The sequence below is a fragment of the Pongo abelii genome, chromosome 3 (assembly GCF_028885655.2).
Source record: "Pongo abelii isolate AG06213 chromosome 3, NHGRI_mPonAbe1-v2.0_pri, whole genome shotgun sequence".
NCBI lineage: Eukaryota > Metazoa > Chordata > Mammalia > Primates > Hominidae > Pongo > Pongo abelii.
Genome location: NC_071988.2, coordinates 42,155,329 through 42,176,895, shown reverse-complemented (window position 1 = coordinate 42,176,895; position 21,567 = coordinate 42,155,329). Strand labels below are relative to the sequence as shown.

General features: G+C 38.7%; 1 protein-coding gene across 2 annotated transcripts in view; it reads right to left on the bottom strand.

Moving 5' to 3' along the window:
• Nucleotides 1–21,567, bottom strand: part of GRXCR1 (glutaredoxin and cysteine rich domain containing 1) — a 351,235-nt gene that overhangs the window by 241,620 nt on the left and 88,048 nt on the right. The window contains exon 3 of one of the 2 annotated variants that reach the window (XR_010139668.1): nucleotides 12,979–13,046. The exons of the other annotated variant lie outside the window; for it this stretch is intronic. The gene's annotated coding sequence lies outside the window, so the exon portion shown is untranslated. The remainder of the gene's footprint in view (nucleotides 1–12,978; nucleotides 13,047–21,567) is intronic. 2 annotated transcript variants of the gene reach the window in all.

Sequence of the window (21,567 nt, the reverse complement as noted above, 5' to 3'; positions counted from 1 at the left end):
AGATTCCCCAAATCATGCATTACCAGAGAAATGCAAACAAAACAAGGTATCACTGTATGTCTATTAGAATGGCTAAGATTGGCCAAGTGTGGTGGTTCATGTCTGTAATCTCAGCACTTTGGGAGGCTGGGTGCAGGGAGGATTGCTTGAGCCCAGGAGTTCTAGACCAGCCTGGGCAACATAGCAAGACCCTGGATCTATTAAAAAATATAAATTTTTTAAAATTTTTAAAAAGAAAAAAAGGAATAGCTAAGATCAAGAACATTGTCTCAGGATAAACTGCTTCAGGAAATACAAAAAAGGGGTTGATATCTTCTGGTACTTTTACTAAGTTGAAGAGTATCCTCAAAAATTCTTGTCCACTCAGAACCTCAGAATGTGACCTTATTTGGAAACACTATAGAGTCTTTGTAGATGTAATTACTTAAGTTAAAATGAAACCATACTGAACTACAGTGGGCCCCTAATTTAATATGACTATTTTCCCTGCAAGAGATGAGAGGATACATAAAGACACAGGCACACAGTAACAGTGGCCCTGTCTAGAGGCAGAAATTGGAGTGATGCATCTGAAACCCAAAGAACCACCAAAAGCTACGAGAGAGGCAAGTAAGAAGCTTTCACTTGCCTCTAGAAGGAAGATGGCTCTGTTGACACCTTGATTTCAGGCTTCTAGCCCCTAAACCTATGAGAGAATAAATATCTGTTTTTTATCCCACTCAGATTGTGGTAATTTGTCATAGTAGCCCTGAGAAACTAGTACAGTAACATTTACTGTTGTCCTTAAAAGAGGAAAAAATCAAAGTCTAGGACCAAACTGGTAAGCGCTCAGTTTGTTTAAAAGCGTTTGCTTGGAAAAAGTCCAAAAGTGCCCAGCTCACTTTGAAGGCTAGAAAAAACAGATAACACACAAGTAAAAGAAATAGCAGACCATTTAGCTAATTGCAAAAAAAAAATCTTGTATGAATAAAAGATAGTTTTTATTATGCATCAAGCACTCATCTATGCTCTGACCATATATAATTCAAAAACAACTCCTTGACTATTATCTCCATTTAACTGATAAGAAATTCAGGCATAGAAGGGTTATATGACTTACTCAAGGTCATAAAGATAGCTAACTGAACCTAACAATTCATTTTTTAAAAATTGCTTCATGCTCACATGAGGTTAATACTAGAAATGCAAAAATTGTTATACATCATGAAATCCATGAATGCCATTTTTCTCATTAGTAAAGGGGAAAAGATCATGTTATTATTTAAATGATGCAAAAAAAAAAGTTCAGGACCTTTTTTTAAGTTCAAAAATCTTAGCAAACTGAGATTAGAAGTGAAATTTCTTGCATCAGTAAACATCATATATCAAAACCTTTCAGCAAACACTACATTTAGTGCAGAAACATAGATGGCATACCCTTTAAAATATTAAACATATCCAGTATCACCGTAACTGATTAATATAGTACTAGACGTCTCAACAATTCTAAAAGGAAGGAAAAATTAAGAGGAAAAGAAAAGGCCAGGCACGGTGGCTCACACCTGTAATCCCAGCACTTTGGGAGGCCGAGGCAGGCAGATCACGAGGTCAGGAGATTGAAACCATCCTGGCTAACAAGGTGAAACCCCGTCTCTACTAAAAATACAAAAAATTAGTCGGGCATAGTGGCTGGCGCCAGTATTCCCAGCTACTCGGGAGGCTGAGGCAGGAGAATGGCATGAACCCGGGAGGTGGAGCTTGCAGTGAGCCGAGATCATGCCACTGCACTCCAGCCTGGGCGATGAGCTAGACTCTGTCTCAAATTAAAAAAAAAAAGGGAAAAGAAAAATGATCATTACATGCAAATAATGATCTCCTAATAAAACCATATAATATCCACCTAATAAAGCAATTAGGAATAAGAAAGTTTAGAAATTTAGTTGGCTAAAGCACAAATTTACACCATCAGTAACTAGAAAATATAATAGCAAAAAAAGAGAAAAAAAAAATCTAGAAATTATCTCAACCAAGAACACACAATAACTTTATAGAGAAAACATTAAAACTCTAATAAAGATACGGTAGAGGATTTATAAAATTAAACAGACATTCCCATTTTCTTAGATGACATTACAAAGATATTTATTTTTCCTAATTATTCTATAAATTCAATGTAATACCAATAACATTTCCAGTTGGATTTGTTAAAGAATTAAGTACATTTACTCAATTATTTAATAGAAGAAAACCAATCTTAAAAAAGATGAATAAGGAAGGGCAATATTAATACATATTTTAAAAGCATAATAATAATAAAATTAAGGTATTCTTATAGAAACAATCATATTGACCAATGAAACATGGTAAAGAGCTCAGGGACAAACCATCTACAAAAGTATCACCACAAATTCATTAAGAAATAGTGAACGGGTTAGTAAAATTTTGGGAAAAAAGCAAATCCTTACTTAACCTACCAACCAAAGTAGACTATTGAAAGAATACATGCCTGAAGATAAAGAATAAAACTAGAATGTTGGTAAAATAAAATGCGAGATAGTTACAGACCTTAGTGAGAGAAAGGTTGTTTAAACAAAACTTTAAAAGCACAAACAAGGAAAAAAGCAAATGGCTTCCATCAAAATGAAGAATTTCTGATCAATGAAAAATACAATGGATAAAGTTACTACATAGCTGACAGAAGGAAGCAGAGATTTGCAAAGTACAAAACCAACAAAGAATTAATGTTTAGAATACACAAAAACTTTTACAAATCTATAATGAAAGACAACAGCTAAAATTTAAAAAAATATGAATATCCAATGTATAGAAGAATAACAAACAAATGAGAAGTCAAAACAAATAGGTAACAAAAGAACCTTCTTTTTTGGTATTTTGGAAGAAGTTCTTCCAAAAGAAGTTCTCACAAGATCCATTAAGACATGTACAGAGTTCTTCATCAAACCCCCAGCAATGATGCAAGAGTTTCCTGTAGGTCATGTGGCCACCAGAGAAGGCACCTATGCTTGAGCCATCTTGATAAGACCTGACCCAAAGGTTCAGTTCACCCATGACAGAATGCCACCCATAAGAAGCTGAGAGAGATGGCTTGTTTTGACTATTGCTGAGAGTGGAAGGAGAAGGGCCAGAGCTTGCACCTCACACAGCAGTGACGTCATCCCACAAAATCCTCCCAGAAACTCATACATGTGTCCCAAGAGGAGTCAGTATTTGGTCACCAACCATAGAGAGGGCATTGATTATAAGTTACCATTAGTCAAAAAAACAGCAAAATAAGGGCGTCACTACCAACCAATTAAAGAAAGTAATAATTATCTCTTTCCCACTCCTTCCTTCTACCCCAAAAAAGTAGGGGAACAAACTTTAAAGAGTTTGCAGAAGGAGGTATCTCAGAGATACACCTCATCTACCACCCTTCAAGCAATCAAACCCCAAGGTTATGTCTGTGCTACGGTGACAGAAAAAGTTGAAGAGGGAGTCCTTATAGTGCTTTTTAGCTTGGCAGTGTTTTTTCTCTATGAACTGCAATGGAAACATAAAGGTGGCTCACTAGATGCTGGAGATAGGAAAAATCTAATTTTTCTTTATTTTTATCCCACATAATTTCAAAAATTATTTAAAACAAGCAAAACACAAACTACTAATGGTGGTTTTTCTTCTAACCAATATTTCAAATGACACCCTGACCCTGCAACCTGAAAATCAATATCTCCATGTAGAAGCTACCGGCTTCTTTCATGGGGTTTGGGGAGGTAGCCTGTTCAATATGTGTCAAATTACAGCAGCTCCATAAAAATAGAGATCAAGATATTTTTATCAGATCACAGCACACAAGTTTCCCTATCATAAATGGGCCAAGGATTTCAAAAAGGACTAGGAAGAAGAGAAGAGTAACAAGTAAGACTATAAAGTCCTCAAATGTCTTCCACTTGCTAAGTTTTGGAGGACACAATTTTTGGCTTCCAGAGTTTGAAATAGAAGTCAATGGTTTAAAAATTATACAGAAAAAAATGGGAGCTAAATAATAAGACAAAACATTACAGAGTACAAGCATTTAAATAATTAAACAATGTTCATTTTCATCATCTATACTTATGTGCTCAAAAATGAGATGTGACCAAAAAAGGGGCTAGTCCTATTTGTTCAGAATCGCCTTTTTACAAAAGCCATGAGTTACTGTGTTCAGCTCTCAAAAAAATCCTTTGAACAACTAGGCTGCAAAAACATTGAGCACAATGTGTATTTTAACCCTAACTTGTTCTTGGTTATATAGACCCAGCCATGAGCTATCAAATTGCTTTGTCTAAGACCAGACATCAAAATATCACTTTCTATTACCTTGATTGTGTGTCTGATGTTCAAGCTTTAGATGCCCTTGAGAGCTAGCTAAAATGTAATTATTATTACTGGAATCAATGCACTATCCCAATATTTTCAAATACTAAGTTTGCTGTGAAATTAGACACATACAAATGTAATAATTTTGGCCAGATGCCTTAAACGAAGTAAGTAGAAAAGTACCGAAAACATGCCCCAGGTATGAATAGTTAATAATAACCACCAGCACAGTTGCTTCTCCCACGAATAATTAAAATTTGTCAATATAACAATAAATATCACGTCAGTTCACTCCTTTTGACCTTAAGAGAATTCTCACATCATGAAGGAAATTTTTCTTGTTGAAGTCAAAGTTCTCAAAAGCAAGAGTGGGTATAAAATTCTATTCCACTTCTTAGTATTACTGATGAAGTTGGTTGCCATTTTATCTATTACACTGGTTCACAGCTTTATATTAGGAAAGGAAAATAATATTTAATAAATTAATTGAATTCAACGCAAAAGATATATTTGACGGTCTTGAAAGTCTAAGTATAAATAAAAATGTCTATCAAATCAGGTTTCTGAATTTTTATAAAACCATAATTATACATGTATTTAATAACCCCATCAGGCAAGATGCTTTAGAAAACATTGAAGACTTAGATTATTATAATTAGCATAATAATTAGGTCACTCATCAGAAAAACTATGAATAATGCATTCTAATTAAGTAACTGATAGAAAAGTAAATCAACCATCAGTGCCAGAGCCGAGTAAGTTATGTATTACAGTAAATTACATAAAACTAACTTCTGAGTACAACATAGTAAATTAAAATGTTATTAAATATTTGTCCCAATGCAAGAAAAACCACCAACAATTATATTTTGGATTTTGCATTTTTTACATTCAGTCGATTTGCCCCAGGTATATGACTCACGTTGCTGCATTACTTGAAGAACAGAATAAAAAGATTAGATGTTGAAGATATGAGAAGAAAATGTGTCTCTTTTTTAGACAATAACTGTAGTCATTGTATTACTTCGCTTCTGGCTATGCCAGGTGACTAACTTTTGCAATTAGACAAATGAATATGTATTAAATAGGGAAGAAATCGCTCACAGAAAAAAAACAAATCCTCCAGTCAATTAAAGCTAGTGTAAATGATTCTGAAAAGAACAAAAGATCCTGTTCCCACATCTGTTTGCCACTATGTAAAATGGATGCCAATCCTCCCAGGGAAAGCAAAGAGCCCACTTACAAAGCCTGTTGAGATCCTGGCTCTCAGAGCAATCTATTATTAAATATTCTGCTGTTGTTTCTGGTTTCGCCAGAAGGAAAACAGCTCAAGACCTGTATTTATCTTCCAGGAGAGAGATAAAGAGCATTTTAAAGATTTTAATAAATGATGAATATCAGGATATAGGGGAAGCCTAGTAAGCAAAGCCCTACCTAAGTTAGAAAAGTATTAGTGTCAAGTTGCAATAGCCTTCAAATCAAAATGTGTTTTCATTTGTTAAATTACAGTCTATAAGATTATAGATGGTCAAGTCGACTCCAGAATTTGGGAAGACCAAATAGTCTTGTTTCAATGTAAGAATAACTAAAAATAAAGCATTAGGGAATACGAAGAATTAAAATTGAACATGAGAACATGGGGATTATTTTCTTGGGGAGGGGAGGACACATTGAATAGATAAGCATTTTGCTCCAATACAGACTGCCTGATCCATCCCCCAGTTAATTCTGTGGCTAAAACCCTAGCCTCAAAGATGCTGCTATTGTAATACTAGATGGGGTTCAGAGTAGCAGCGGTCTCTGACTAGTAATCCAGTATTCACAACAGCCAAGAAACACTGCAGTTGGAAATTTCCACACCACCATTCTCCAATACAGCCAAGTCACAAACATGAGAGCAATCTCTAACTCCTTCTTCTCAGCTCCCCATCGTACAGGTTCCCAGTGCTATGGATTTGATCTGCAAATACTGTCTCATGTTGGCCACAGCCATGGTCCTCATCAACACTAATTTAGTTCATGCACTAATTATTTCTACCTTGTATTGATATCACACTCTCCTATTGGCCTTTATGCCCTCCTACACAGCCCACATAAACATAAATCTGATCACAACAATCTATTACTAAAAATACTTCAATAATGTCTAATTTCTTTGCTTACAATTTGGTGCCTACTAACTACTAACTTCCCCAGCACCTGCCTCACCAACCCTTGCAGATCTCAAAACATGACAAGCTCAAGTCTCCAAGTGTTTGCCCATGTATTCTGGGTTTTACCAAATTGAAGCATTAAGCCCTGTAGCTACTACTTCAAGGCCAGATGGCAATTTGATTATAAATTAATACTTAAATAGAAGTCCCAACACTACGACACCAAGTATGGTTCTGTTTAGCTTTTCTCTTCATTTCCGGTTATTTACAATGCTAGCTATTAACAGCACTGAATTTTTTTCCCTCTCCCTAAAGATAGGAGAGCTTCATCTACCCACATCAGCCCAGAACTGCAAGATAGTGTTGGATGAGAACATTTAACACTAAGGACAGAGTATAGAGGGATGGCCAGAAATCAGTAGCTAGGCCCCTCTAGACATAACTAGACAAATGAAGGAAATGGAGAAACTCCCCCAATACTCCCAGTACTTTTTATTACTTTACTCAGAAACAAAATCAAAAGCCCATAGTGAATTCCATTTCTTACATTTTTGTACCTTCTTGGGGCATTAAGGACAATTTTTTTCCACTCTATTAATAAATACCCATAAAAAGGAAGCTAGCATAATTTTTCAAGAAAAAAAGGAATTTCAACCAAGAACTTCGGAGACCGAATTATTCTCTTTCTGCATTAACAGTCTGAAGTAATCTAGAACCTGTCTACTTTCCAGCAAGTACTCAGCAACATTGACCTAGCTTGCTCAAAAGGAGGCATCAGTATTAAGGACTTAGCATTAGTGTGTGTGTGCGTCTGTGATAAAGGTATTGTGATTATTAATCAAAAAGAGTCTGTCAATTAGAGATGACTAAAGCATTTATAGATAATATTACATATGTCTGGGCTTTGCTTTAAAATAATGTACTGGGGGAGGGGTAATCATAAGTAAAACAAGATTGGCCATAGTATGATTACTTTTAAGATAAGTGGTAGTACATGAGGGTTCATTATAAATTTCTCTCTTCCCTTGTATAAATTTTTGAATTCTTTTTTTTAATAATACTTTAAGTTCTAGGGTACATACGCACAACGTGCAGGTTTCTTACATATGTATACATCTGCCATGTTGGTGTGCTGCACTCATTAACTTGTCATTTACATTAGGTATATCTCCTAATGCTGTCCCTCCCCACTCCCCCAACCTCACAACAGGCCCCGGTATGTGATGTTGCCCTTCCTGTATCCGAGTGTTCTCGTTCAATTCCCACCTATAAGTGAGAACATGTGGTGTTTGGTTTTTTGGCCTTGCAATAGTTTGCTGAGAATGATGGTTTCCAGCTTCATCCATGTCCCCACAAAGGACATGAACTCATCATTTTTTATGGCTGCATAGTATTCCATGGTGTATATGTACCACATTTTCTTAATCTAGTCTATCATTGATGGACATTTAGTTTGGTTCCAAGTCTTTGCTGTTGTGAATAGTGCCACAATAAACATACGTGTGCATGTGTCCTTATAGCAGCATCATTTATAATCCTTTGGGTATATACCCAGTAATAGGATGGCTGGGTCAAATGGTATTTCTAGTTCTAGATCCCTGAGGAATCACCACACTGACTTCCACAAGGGTTGAACTAGTTTACAGTCCCACCAACAGTGTAAAAGTGTTCCTATTTCTCCACATCCTCTCCAGCACCTGTTGTTTCCTGACTTTTTAATGATTGCCATTCTAACTGGTGTGAGATGGTATCTCATTGTGGTTTTGATTTGCATTTCTCTGATGGCCAGTGATGGTGAGCATTTTTTCATGTGTTTTTTGGCTGCATAAATGTCTTCTTTTGAGAAGTGTCCATTCATATCCTTCACCCACTTTTTGATGGGGTTGTTTATTTTTTTCTTGTAAATTTGTTTGAGTTCATTGTAGATTCCGGATATTAGCCCTTTGTCAGATGAGTAGATTGCAAAAATTTTCTCCCATTCTGTAGGTTGCCTGTTCACTCTGATGGTAGTTTCTTTTGCTGTGCAGAAGCTCTTGAGTTTAATTAGATCCCATTTGTCAATTTTGGCTTTTGTTGCCATTGCTTTTGGTGTTTTAGACATGAAGTCCTTGCCCATGCCTATGTCCTGAATGGTATTGCCTAGGTTTTCTTCTAGGGTTTTCATGGTTTTAGGTCTAATATTTAAGTCTTTAATCCATCTTGAATTAATTTTTGTATAAAGTGTAAGGAAGGGATCCAGTTTCAGCTTTCTACATATGGCTAGCCAGTTTTCCCAGCATCATGTATTAAATAGGGAATCCTTTCCCCATTCCTTGTTTTTGTCAGGTTTGTCAAAGATCAGATGGTTGTAGATGTGTGGTATTATTTCTGAGGCCTCTGTTCTGTTCTGTTGGTCTATATCTCTGTTTTGGTACCAGTACCATGCTGTTTTGGTTACTGTAGCCTTGTAGTATAGTTTGAAGTCAGGTAGTGTGATGTCTCCAGCTTTGTTCTTTTGGCTTAGGATTGACTTGGCAATGTGGGCTCTTTTTTGGTTCCATATGAACTTTAAAGTAGTTTTTTCCAATTCTGTGAAGAAAGTCATTGGTAGCTTGATGGGGATGGCATTGAATCTATAAATTACAAGATTAATAAAGAAAAAAAGAGAGAAGAATCAAATAGACTCAATAAAAAATGATAAAGGGGATATCACCACCAATACCACAGAAATACAAACTATCATCAGAGAATACTATAAATATCTCTATGTAAATAAACTAGAAGAATCTAGAAGAAATGGATAAATTCCTGGATGCATACACCCTCCCAAGACTAAACCAGGAAGAAGTTGAATCTCTGAATAGACCAATAACAGGCTCTGAAATTGAGGCAATAATTAATAGCCTACCAACCAAGGAAAGTTCAGGACCAGATGGATTCACAGCTGAATTCTACCAGAGGTACAAGGAAGAGCTGGTACCATTCCTTCTGAAACTATTCCAATCAATAGAAAAATAGGGAATCCTCTCTAACTCATTTTATGAGGCCAGCATCATCCTGATACCAAAGCCTGGCAGAGACACAACCAAAAAAGAGAATTTTAGACCAATATCCCTGATGAATATCGATGCAAAAATCCTCAATAAAATACTGGCAAACCGAATCCAGCAGCACATCAAAAAGCTTATCCACCATGATCAAGTGGGCTTCATCCCTGGGATGCAAGGCTGGTTCAACATATGCAAATCAATAAATGTAATCCAGCATATAAACAGAACCAAAGACAAAAGCCATATGATATCTCAATAGATGCAGAAAAGACCTTTGACAAAATTAAACAGCCCTTCATGCTAAAAACTCTCAATAAATTAGGTATTGATGGGACGTATCTCAAAATAATAAGAGCTATTTATAACAAACCCACAGCCAATATCATACTGAATGGGCAAAAACTGGAAGCATTCCCTTTGAAAACTGGCACAAGAGAGGGATGCCCTCTCTCACCACTCCTATTCAACATAGTGTTGGAAGTTCTGGCCGGGGCAATCAGGCAGGAGAAGGAAATAAAGGGCATTCAATTAGGAAAAGAGGAAGTCAAATTGTCCCTGTTTGCAGATGACATGATTGTATATCTAGAAAACCCCATTGTCTCAGCCCAAAATCTCCTTAAGCTGATAACCAACTTCAGCAAAGTCTCAGGATACAAAATCAATGTGCAAAAATCACAAGCATTCTTATACACCAATAACAGACAAACAGAGAGCCAAATCATGAGTGAACTCCCATTCACAATTGCTTCAAAGAGAATAAAATACCTAGGAATCCAACTTACAAGGGATGTGAAGGACCTCTTCAAGGAGAACTACAAACCACTCCTCAATGAAATAAAAGAGGACACAAACCAATGGAAGAACATTCCATGCTCACGGATAGGAAGAATCATCAATATCGTGAATATATTTTTTAATTCTGTCATAAAAACACTCAAGGCCATGCTTCGATCTGTAAGTTCCCCAATAAGCCACCCTTTACCAACAAACTGGATTTGTCTGCCTCCTTCTTTGGTTTCTTAGCTCTTTCCGCATTGGGGGCTAGCATTACATATATGTCCTTTCATGGAACCTCTCTAACATAACAACTTGTGCTTATTTTCACTAGGGCCTTTATCACACTAAATTGTATATATTTGCTTACTTGTCTGTCTCCTCCACTAGAATCTACAATAGAATCCAAGGTTTTTGAAGTAGAAAATATGTCTTATTTATTTAAGAAAGGACTGACACTTGATTTTATCTGTAGACTACGATTTTTTGTCAGTTCTCTGAATTTGATATCTGTCCTGATAACTTTTCCTGCTTCGGAAACAAGAAACTACTTTCTTTCTGCCATGTGAGGAAGCTAGGAATGAAAAAGTTTTACTTCAAAACCAGCAAGTCCTTAATTCTTTATATTTTCTCTACATTATGCTTAATAAGGGAACTGTTTTTTTTTTATCTATTCCTATGAAGCAAGGTGACATTTGTAATATTCTTCCTGGAAATCTCCTTAGCTAGATCATTGGATTCATTAGCGATATGGTTTGGATTTGTGTCCCCACCCAATCTCATGTCAAATTGTAATCCACAGTGTTGGAGGAGGGGCCTGGTGGGAGGTGATTGGATCATGGGGGTGAATTTCCTGCTTGCTATTCTCATGATAATGAGTGAGTTCTCACAAGATTTGGTTATTTAAAAGTGTGTAGCACCTCCCCCTTCTCTCTCATCCTCCTACTCCAGCCACATAAGATGTGCCTGCTTCTCCTACTACCATGATTGTAAGTTTCCTGAGGCATCCCCAGCCATGCTTCCTGTACAGCCTGAAGAACCATAAGCCAATTAAGCCTCTTTTATTTATAAATTACCCAGGCTCAGGCCGTTCTTTATAGCAGGGTGAGAACAAACTAATACAATTAGATACATTTTCTATCACTGCAGGAAACAGTGCTGCTAAACTTTCTTCTATTATATAACAAGAGTTACTTTTCTTCCAACCTCTGATACTATTTTCATTACCTGCTTTTAATCCTTCCCCAACAGCCTACTTGGGGCCCTTTTAGCATCTATCAACATGCTTCTCATGGTGTTTAAGATTTTATTAACAGTCTCATCAGCTCTACCCACTATCGAGTCCATATGTTTTTGGGTTCCTTTAATGGCTGCATCCTATTTCCAAATACCATGTTCCCAATAACATGCTTATGTTATCTACTGATTCATAACAGCTCATTCCAAAACTAGGGGCTTAAAACAACAACTATTTCAATATTAGTACTGGCTGAGGCACTGTGGGAAGGTAATGCAAAAATGTACCCAGAATACATGCCACGGTTTTCTAAAGTGGAATGGGTGTGATGTAAACAACTTGTCACCACATGGTTGGTTGGTCACCTAGAGGGATGATATCATACTAGAGGATTGGCATTGGTTTCTGTTACTGATAGTTTGAATATTCAGCAACAGAATTTGTGTATCAGCCTTAGGGAGAGGGAGTCTATGCAGCTGGGCCCAGGCATAGGCTCTATCTCTGTCACCATGCTACTCCTTTCATGAACCCATTAAGCAAGCACTGGAATAGTTAAGATCATAGGCTAGCTACAATCTACTCACCAAGCTCTTCTGCTCATTTGGTGGGGAAGCTCTTCTACAGTCACTGTCCTCTGGTGAGTATTAACATGCAACACAAAAACCCTCACTCTTTGTACTCACTCACATAGGACCATCCATATGCCTCTTCCCCATACTTCTTCATCCCTGACCTTCTAATCTTCCTCCTTTAATCTCTCTAAGCAAAAAACTAAGCTACTTGCTAAGCTATTTGCTGACACTCCCCACGCTCCTAGTCATTTCTATTCCAAAGGAGGCCATAATGGTACCTTAGGTTTCTAGGTTTTGGCATCAACTCATACCCTATGTGTTAGGCCATTTTTGCATTGCTATAAAGAAATACCTGGGGTTGGATAATTTATAAAGAAAAGAGGTTTAATTTGGTTCACAGTTCTATGGGCTGTACAGGCATGGCACCAACATTTGGTCAGCTCCTGGTGAGGCCTCAGGAAGCTTACAATCACGGTGGGAGGCAAAGAGGACCCAGTGTATCACATGGCGGGAGCAGGAGCAAGAAAGCGGGGAGGTACCACACATCTTTAAATAACTATATCTCACATGAACTCACAGCAAGAACTCACTAATCACTAAGGGGATGGTACTAAGACATTCATGAGGGATCTGCCCCCATGATGCAATCACCTCCCACCAGGCCCCACCTCTGACACTGGGAATCACAATTCAACACGAGATTTGGAGGCAATGAGCATCCAAACCATATCACCCTATATTCAGTTGTTCTTGTGTGTAACTCCAAATGCGGTCCTTAAAAGATCTGGGTGTTCCCCTTTTCCCAGTGCACATTTCCCCCAAGTAAATGATGATAAAATCCTTTGAGAAAGGAGTGGGAGAATCACTACTAGACATACCTGCCATGGTGTTGAAAATCTCTTCATAGAGGGAAATCAGCCTCTCCATCCATTGATGAGTTCCAGATCTGAAAAAGATTCAGGTCTGGGATTTAGGGAAGGGATTATGACTTGCTACCAGAGTATTCTGCCTCTCCAAGCTGGATCTCTTTGATTACATGTTAAGCAATAACTTTTTTGGCTGCCTATATATCTTTTTTTTCCTTTCAGAAATTTTTATTTACCATTATATTTATTTGTTTGTTTTCTTTTGCCCCAGCTTTAAGGTATAATTGGCAAGTACAAATTATATAGGGGGGCCAAATTGGCTGACTAGAAGCAGCTAGAGTCAGCTGCTCTCATGGAGAGAAGAAAAGAGTGGTGAGTAAAAACTAGCTCTTCAACTGGAACATCCAGGTGGACACATTAAGATTCATCAGTGAAACAAGGAGACCCACGGAGAACAGAGAAGAACAAAAGAGGACAACTGCCCACCCAGGAGTGGCATGGAGCCAAAGGAGGCCCTCTACCATGGGGAAATGGTGAGTGAGTGAGAGTACCTGGGGACCCACACTTCTGCCACAGACCTTTGCATCCCTGGGCTCAGGAGATCCCCCATGAATCCCTTAACTGGGGCCTTCAGAATGACACAAGGAGCTATGCGGAATCTGGGCAGGGCTGCCACTCAGGCACATGCAGAATCTTAGAAGCCTTGGATGCCTGGGCACCCCAGCACCAGCAGCTGCAGCTCCAGCAATAGGGGAGGCCAGGCTCTCTTGCACGCCCCTCAGGAAAGGGGTCAAATTCAAAGGAGCTGAGCAGGGATGTGCTGCAGGCCTTGCATCCACTGCACCTTGCAGGACAAGGCCCTCTGGCCTGGGACACAGGCCACTCCAACCCCATTAAGTTCTCCACCGGGAGCAGCTCGGCACTTCCCTGGGATGGAGCTCCCAGAGGGAGAGGCACACCACCATTTCTGCTGCTCCAAAGCCCTCACTCCTCTTGCCCTCAGGCTCTAGAGGGAGTGAGGTGGTTGGGGACTGGCGCAGACCCCTGGCACAGAGCAACAGCCATATGGAAAAGCAGCCACACTGTTTTCCACATGGGTCCCAACCTCTGCTACTCATCACTGGCCAATACCTCTCAAACTAGCCCCCAGAATAGCCACACTGCCCCCACGTGAACACTTCAGTCATTTCTCTGAGGAAGAAATCCCAGAGACAAACCACAGCCCCTCTGCCATTGCTGCTGCAGTGGTACCACTCTTACTTCCCTCAGGCTGGGGAAGGGACAAAGGGCCTGGTTGCTATGCTGGTGCCTCCAGCATGCTTCAGCCACCGTACAGAGAAGAGCTCTGTCTCTCTTCCCTGTCAGACCCACCCCCAACTCTTCACCAGGCAGGGTCCCAAGCTCTGGACCACAGAACAGCTGCTGTACCCCCAGCTGAGCATTCCTACTGCTAGTGGCTCTGTGTTTGCTGAGGAGGGGCTCCCAGAGGCAACTGATAGCCCCTCTGCCACTGCCATGGCAGCAGTTCTGCCCCTGGTGTCCTCAGACTGAAGAAACAAAGAGCCTGAAGGCTGTACACATGTTTCCAGCCTGCCACAGTCACCATATGGAAAGGAGCCCAGTTTCTTCTCCCTGAAAGCCCTCAACTCCCCACTGTTCATTAAGTGGAGCCTCCAGCCTCAGCCAGCAGCACATCTGCCCCACCTCCTGGCTGAACATTCCCAGTAGCTGTGGCTCTGCGATTCGCTGAGGTGAAGCTCACAGGGGAAACTGAAAGCCCTCTGCCACTGCTACTGCAGTAGTTCTGCCCTCACTGCTGTCGGACCAGGAGCAGGAAAGGAGCAAAGGTACCACTCCTAGATGGGCATTTGTCCTGTTTCGCTCTTCTCTGTTCTCCTGAGTGCTTTAATCACACCTCCAGCAAGCTGCAGTTGCCCTGAGGAAAGAGGCCAGTCTGTCGCCCCGACAAAACCCCTGTCCAGAGGTCAACAAAGTAGCCATTCCATCCCAGGCCAATTGCACAGATCAATAGAGGCTCTGCATTTCTCTGGGGTGGAGCCCCAAGAGACAAGTGAAAGGTCTTCTGCCATAGCCACTGCCAAGGTCCCTTCTGTTGCTGCCTCCAAGCTAGGGAAGGAACATAAAGCCTTAGCTCACCCCAGGACTGCAGTATGCAGCAGCCGAGGAGTGCCAAACTGAGATCTCCAGCCAGCACTCAAGTGGAAAAGGAGCCCACACTTTCAGGGTACTGAGTGACAGAGTAGCTGCAATTGTGAGGAAACACAGAGGAGTTATGGCTGAGCAAGAGCCTACCTACATGCCATTATGCTTAAGTGCCATCAACTGGATCAAAGCCCAAACTTCAGCACCAAAAATACTTTGCTAATATACCCCTCTGTGAAACCAAGGACAAGTACTCAGTTACAAATGAAGACCCTGGACAAAGCCTCAGCCCTCTGAAAACATCCAGAAAAGAAGTCAGCTGACTGTACTCAAATTTGCCACAGTTAAAGGAACATAAGCCCACACAGATGAGAAAGAATCAGTGCAAGAACTCTGGCAACTCAAAAGGCCGGAGTGTCTTCTTACCTCCAAATAACTACACTAGTTCCCTAGCAAGCATTCTTAACCAGGCTGAAATGACAGAAACAGAATTCAGAATATGGATAGGAATGAAGATTTTTGAGATTCAGGAGAAAGTCGAAATTGAATCCAAGGAATCTAAGGATTACAATAAGGTGATGCAGGACCTTATAGTCCAAACGACCATTATAAGGAAGAACCAACTGATCTGAAAAAGCTCAAACACACACTACAAGAATTTCATAATGCAATCACAAGTATTAACAGCAGAATAGACAAAGCTGAGGAAAGAATCTCAAAGCTCAAAGACTGGTTCTCTGAACTAGGTCAGAAAAAATCAGGAAAAAGGAATGAAAAAGAATGAACAAAACCTCCAAGACATCGAGGATTACATAAAGAGACCAAATCTATGATTCACTGGCATCCCTGAGTGTATTAGGCCATTCTTGCATTGCTACAAGGAAATAATAGAGACCAGATAATTTATAAAGAAAAGAGGTTTAAATTGGCTCGTGGTTCTGCAGGCTGTACAGGAAGCATAGTGTTAACATCGCTTGACTTCTGGGGAGGCCTCAGGGAGCTTTTACTCACGTGGGAAGGCAAACTGGGAGCTTTACATGGAAAAAGTGGGAGCTTCACATAGCAAAAGCAGGAACAAGAGAAAGAGTGGGGACAGAGGAGGTCCACACACTTTTAAATGACCAGATCTCACAAGAACTCACTATCATGAAGACAGGAACAAGCCATAAGGGATACACTCCCATGATCCAAACACCTCCCACCAGGCCCCATCTCCAGTAGTGGTTATTACAATTCAACATGAGATTTGGGCAGGAGCAAATATCCAAACTATATCGAAGGAGGAGGAAGCAAGTAACTTGGAAAACATGTTTATATCAGGATATTATCCATGAAAATTTCCCCAACCTCACTACAGAGGCCAACATTCAAATGCAGAAAATGCTGAGAAGCTCTGTGAGATACTACACAAGAAGACCATCCCCAAGACATATACTCATCAGATTCTCCAAGGTAGAAATGAAAGAAAATAATATTAAAGGCAGCTAGAGAAAAGGGGCAGGTCGCCTACCATGGGGACCCCATCAGGCTAACAGCAGACCTTTAAGCAGAAATCTTACAAGCCAGAAGAGATTGGGGGCCTATATTCAGCATTCTTAAAGGAAAGAATTTCCAACCAAGAATTTCATCTCCAGCCAAACTAAGCCTCATAAGCAAAGGAGAAATAAGATTATTTTCAGACAAGCAAATGCTAAGAGAGCTTGTTACCACCAGACATGCCTTAAAAGAGGTCCTGAAAGGAGTGCTACCTATGGAAAGCAAAGACCACTACCAGCCACTACAAAACCACACTTAAGTAAATAGACCATTGACATTATAAAGCAACCACTCAAACAAGTCTGCATAATAACCAGCTAACAAAACAATGACAGAATTAAATCCACACATATTAATATTAACCTTGAATGTAAGTGGGCTAAATCTCCAAATTAAAAATCACAAAGTGGCAAGCTGGATAAAGAAGAGTGGTATGCTGTCTTCTGGAGACCCATCTGACATGCAGACACATCCAAAGACTCAAAATAAAGAGATGGAGAAAAACCTACCAAGCAAATGGAAAACAGGAAACAAAAACAAGAGTTGCAATCCTAATTTCAGACAAAACAGTCTTTAAACCAGCAAAGATTTAAAAAGACAAAGATGGGCGTTACATAATGGTAAAGGGTTCAACTTAAAAAGAAGACCTAGCTATCATATATGTGTGTGTGTGTGTGTGTGTGTGTGTGTGTGTGTGTGTATGCACTCAACACAGGAGCACCCAAATTTATAAAGCAAGTTCGTTGAGACCTATAAAGAAACTTAGATTTCTACACAATAATACTGGGAGATTTCAAAACTCCACTGACAGTAATAGACAGATCATTGAGTCAGAAAGCTAACAAAGATATCCAGGATATGAACTCAACATTTGACCAAATGAAACTAATAGACATCTACTGAACTCCACCCCAAAACAACAGAATATACATCCTTCTCATCTGCACATGGCACATACTCAAAAAGTGACCACACATCAGACATAAAACATAACCCTCAGCAAAATCAAAGAAAACTGAAATCATACCAACCATACTCTCGGACCACAGGACAATAAAAATAGAAATAAATACTGGAAAATTGCTCAAAAGCATACAACTACATGAAAATTAACCTGCTCCTGATGAGTTCTGGGTAAACAATGAAATTAAGGCAGAAATCAAGAAATTCTTTGAAACTAATGAGAACAAAGATGCGACATGCCAGAATCTCTGGGACACAGCTAAAGTAGGGTTAAGAGGGAAGTTTATAGCACTAAATACCCATATCAAAAAATCAGAAATGTCTAAAATGGACAACCTAACATCACATCTAACGGAACTAGAGAAACAAGAGCAAACCAACCTTAAAGCTAGCAGAAGACAAGAAATAAACAAAATCAGAGGTGAACTGAAGAAAATTGAGATCTGAAAAACTATACAAAAGATCAACAAAACCAGGAGTTAGTTTTTTGAAATAAATAAGATAGACTGCAAGCTAGACTAACCAAGAAAAAAAGAGAGAAGATACAATAAACACAATCAGAAATGACAAAGGGCACATTAACACCAACCCCACAGAAATGTAAAAAACCATCAGAGACTAGTATGAATACCTCCATGCATATAAACTAGAAAACATAGAAATGAATATGTTCTTGAAATCACCATCTCCAAAATGAATACACTCAGGCTACACTCACACCAGGGCATGAGGATCTCTAAACCCCCACATTCCTGTCAATGCTGCCATTATCCAACTGGCTGGAGGTAACAATTATAGGAGAGATGTCTGATCTATTTTAGATCTTCTGATTACCAATTATTTTGAGTAGATACTGTGACACATGATTGTTACCTTTTTCAATTTTTCTTCTCTAACATATGTTTTCATATCCTTGGTACATTTTCCAAATTTCAGTTAAAATGGCACTCCCAACTCAACTTTCTCTTAGCTGGATTCCAAAACTGTCCATGCCCACTCTAATACTGTGAGACAAAAGGGAAGTGCAATGAAGGAGAAGTCAGAGTGGCAAGAGCCAGTGTCTTAACTTAATGAAGCAAAATTATCTTACTCTTGGAAATTTCACAAAAACATATAACAATGTGAATATCTTAGGAGAGTTCCCACCCAGAGAAAGTAAATAATGAAGGCTAAGTTTTGTTACCTCCACTGTTAATTCATCTCTGGTAGCAGGTATACATAGTTCTAACCTGAGTTTGCCATTTGATTTCACTGACCTACTAGTCTGTTTTTGTAGCACACTAGTGCCACACAGGATTGTTACCATGTCTTTGTAGTTGCTTGGAATTTATCAAAAAGCATGTATTAATCTATTTTAAAATTTTCAAAACATCACCAAGAATTTTAGAATCTTCAATAACATGTTATACCTCCAGTTCAAATTTTAAACACCACCCCCTTGGCTTTGCTCAACAGAGATTGAGTTATCTGAACAACAGGGGGCCAACTCTACAAGATGCTATTTATCTCTATGCTCCCAAGGGCATTGTTCTCTATAGTTTTTAATATTTTTATGAATGGTAGAATCTACCAAATAAGACATTGCAAAGAAAAACTCAGCTCATGCATTATTTGTTTAGTATATAATTCTTGAGTGCTCACTATGTATTTAAGTGTTTTGAATTCAACAGAAGGAAAAACACTATATATTACCTTCATGGAGTTTGATTTTTAGTGTAAATAATTTCCTTTGCCAAAAAGAAAGTAGAGGATATACGGGGGATACACAAGTATTTTATTTCTTCCACTTATGTAAAATAATTAATAATAATATACCTCTCTTTGATATCTGTGCTGTAATTTTTCTAGACATTGCTATGCATCAGCTGTGGTTTCTGCAAAAGCAAAGCTTAATGTTTATTCCTTTTCCATAGGTCAGCTCACCACTCTACAACATTACAGTCATGTACATCTAAGTCAAAATGATTCATGCAAGCTGTTAAGTGCTACTTCTAATGCCTACCAAAAAATGCAGTGTTGATGTAGATACTATCTTATTGAATAACAGGTTTTTTCCGAGTGCATTTATGACTCCCTCAATATGCTGTAAAGTGGCATAACTTCATAAGCCATTTCCCTATTGAGGAACACAAACACATCCTAATGAAAAAGAGAAAATACTTTTACAATAAGGTTGAAACATTCATGCAATTTTCTTTTGAGCCAATGAATTTTTTTTCTAACATAGAATTTATGGTGTCATATACCATAATTAAATAAATAATTTAAATATGGTGAGTTTGGTAAATATTTTCCAGAGGCTTTCACACTGGTGCTCTAGCTTTTCTCTTCGGCCTCATGATATGCCTCTCTTACATTATAATTTGCACCTTGGCAAAGTTTCCAGAACAGACCATGCTGTTTCACACCATCAGCATTTATATTCTCAATATAACTTCTACTTAGAATGTGTTTGCAGCATTCATTTATTTACTTAACTCCCACTGCTCATTCAAAACAAAATCTAAGTTTCACCTCCCAAGTGAGGCTTTCTTTACTCCCATCCAATCATACAATGCCCATCTCCTAAGACCCACATAACTCTGAGTATCCCTCTATCAAAACACTTAAATTATTTTCTTGACATGCTCTGTTTAGTGACTTTCTAGCCCAGCAGCCCACAAGTTCCTGGAAGACACAGACTGTGTCATATTCATTTTTGTATGCCCTGCTCCTACCACAGTGCTTGACACAAAGCATGCAATCAATAAATATTGAACAGAACTCAAGTCAACTAAAATAACTCCTTGGAACAGAAGTTTGAGTTTACATAATCATAATCACCACCAGAATGAACCCTGTGGGTAAGCAAAATAGCCAGCATCCTACACAAGAAATTCAAGAAACAGAGAAAGAATCACTGACAAACTTCTATTGTTAAAGTCACTTTTTATCATCCTTTAATTAAAATTTTAAAATGCCAATTCATATACCATATACCAACTGAAACACATTTATTGACCTATTTTTGTGATATTATAATGCATGGCCTAGCAAAGTGGCTTTTAAATTTGGCTTTGGGGGCTTGGGGTGGGGGTTATTCTGTGTTATTTTTTGTGTGCTGCCATGGTTTGAATGTGTCCCCTCCAGATTTCAGGGGTTGAAACTTAACGGTCAATGTGATAGATTTAAGAACTGGGGTCGTTAAGAGGTGATTAGTTGATAAGGGCTCTTCCCTTCGTGAATGATATTAAGGCCCTCACAAAAGAGGCCTCATGCTGCATCCATTTCTCTTGCCCTTCTGTTCTCTGCCACATGAGGACCCAGTGTTCCTTTCTCTTGGAAGATGCAGACATCCCAACCTGCTGGCACTTTGATCTTGAACTTCTCCACCTCCAGAACTGTGAAAAATAAATTTCTGTTCTTTATAAATTACCCAGTCTCAGGTATTTTGTATTTTGTGGTAGCAGTACAAATGAACTAAGACATGTACATATTTTATAATGTGATTATTTTGTGTAAATAAAGCATGCACAGAAAATGTGGTAGATGAAACATATAAAAGTGAATGAATGGGTTGAGATTGAGATGGGGCAATGAGGGAAATTCAGCTGTGGCTTAGAAGCCTATTGCTCTTTGAAGCTCATAACATGAACTTAACAAACAATGACTGTTTTCCTCCAGCATTCCTCACTAGATGATCACTTATTCCTATTTTCTTTTTGCTTTCCTTTTTTTGAGTTGTGCAAGTGGATTCTGAAATTGCCAACTTCATATGTCTTCAAAAGTTTCCATTGCTTCTAGGATTGGGATGTTACTAGAGAATGTTGAAGAGGTAAAGAAATGGCAGTGAAGAGGATTTCATAAATAATAATTATTTAGCTCACATACTTTATTATCTTCATTACTATTTAACATGCATTGTGTCAAAAGTGCTGAAGAGCAATGTTGCTCAATTTT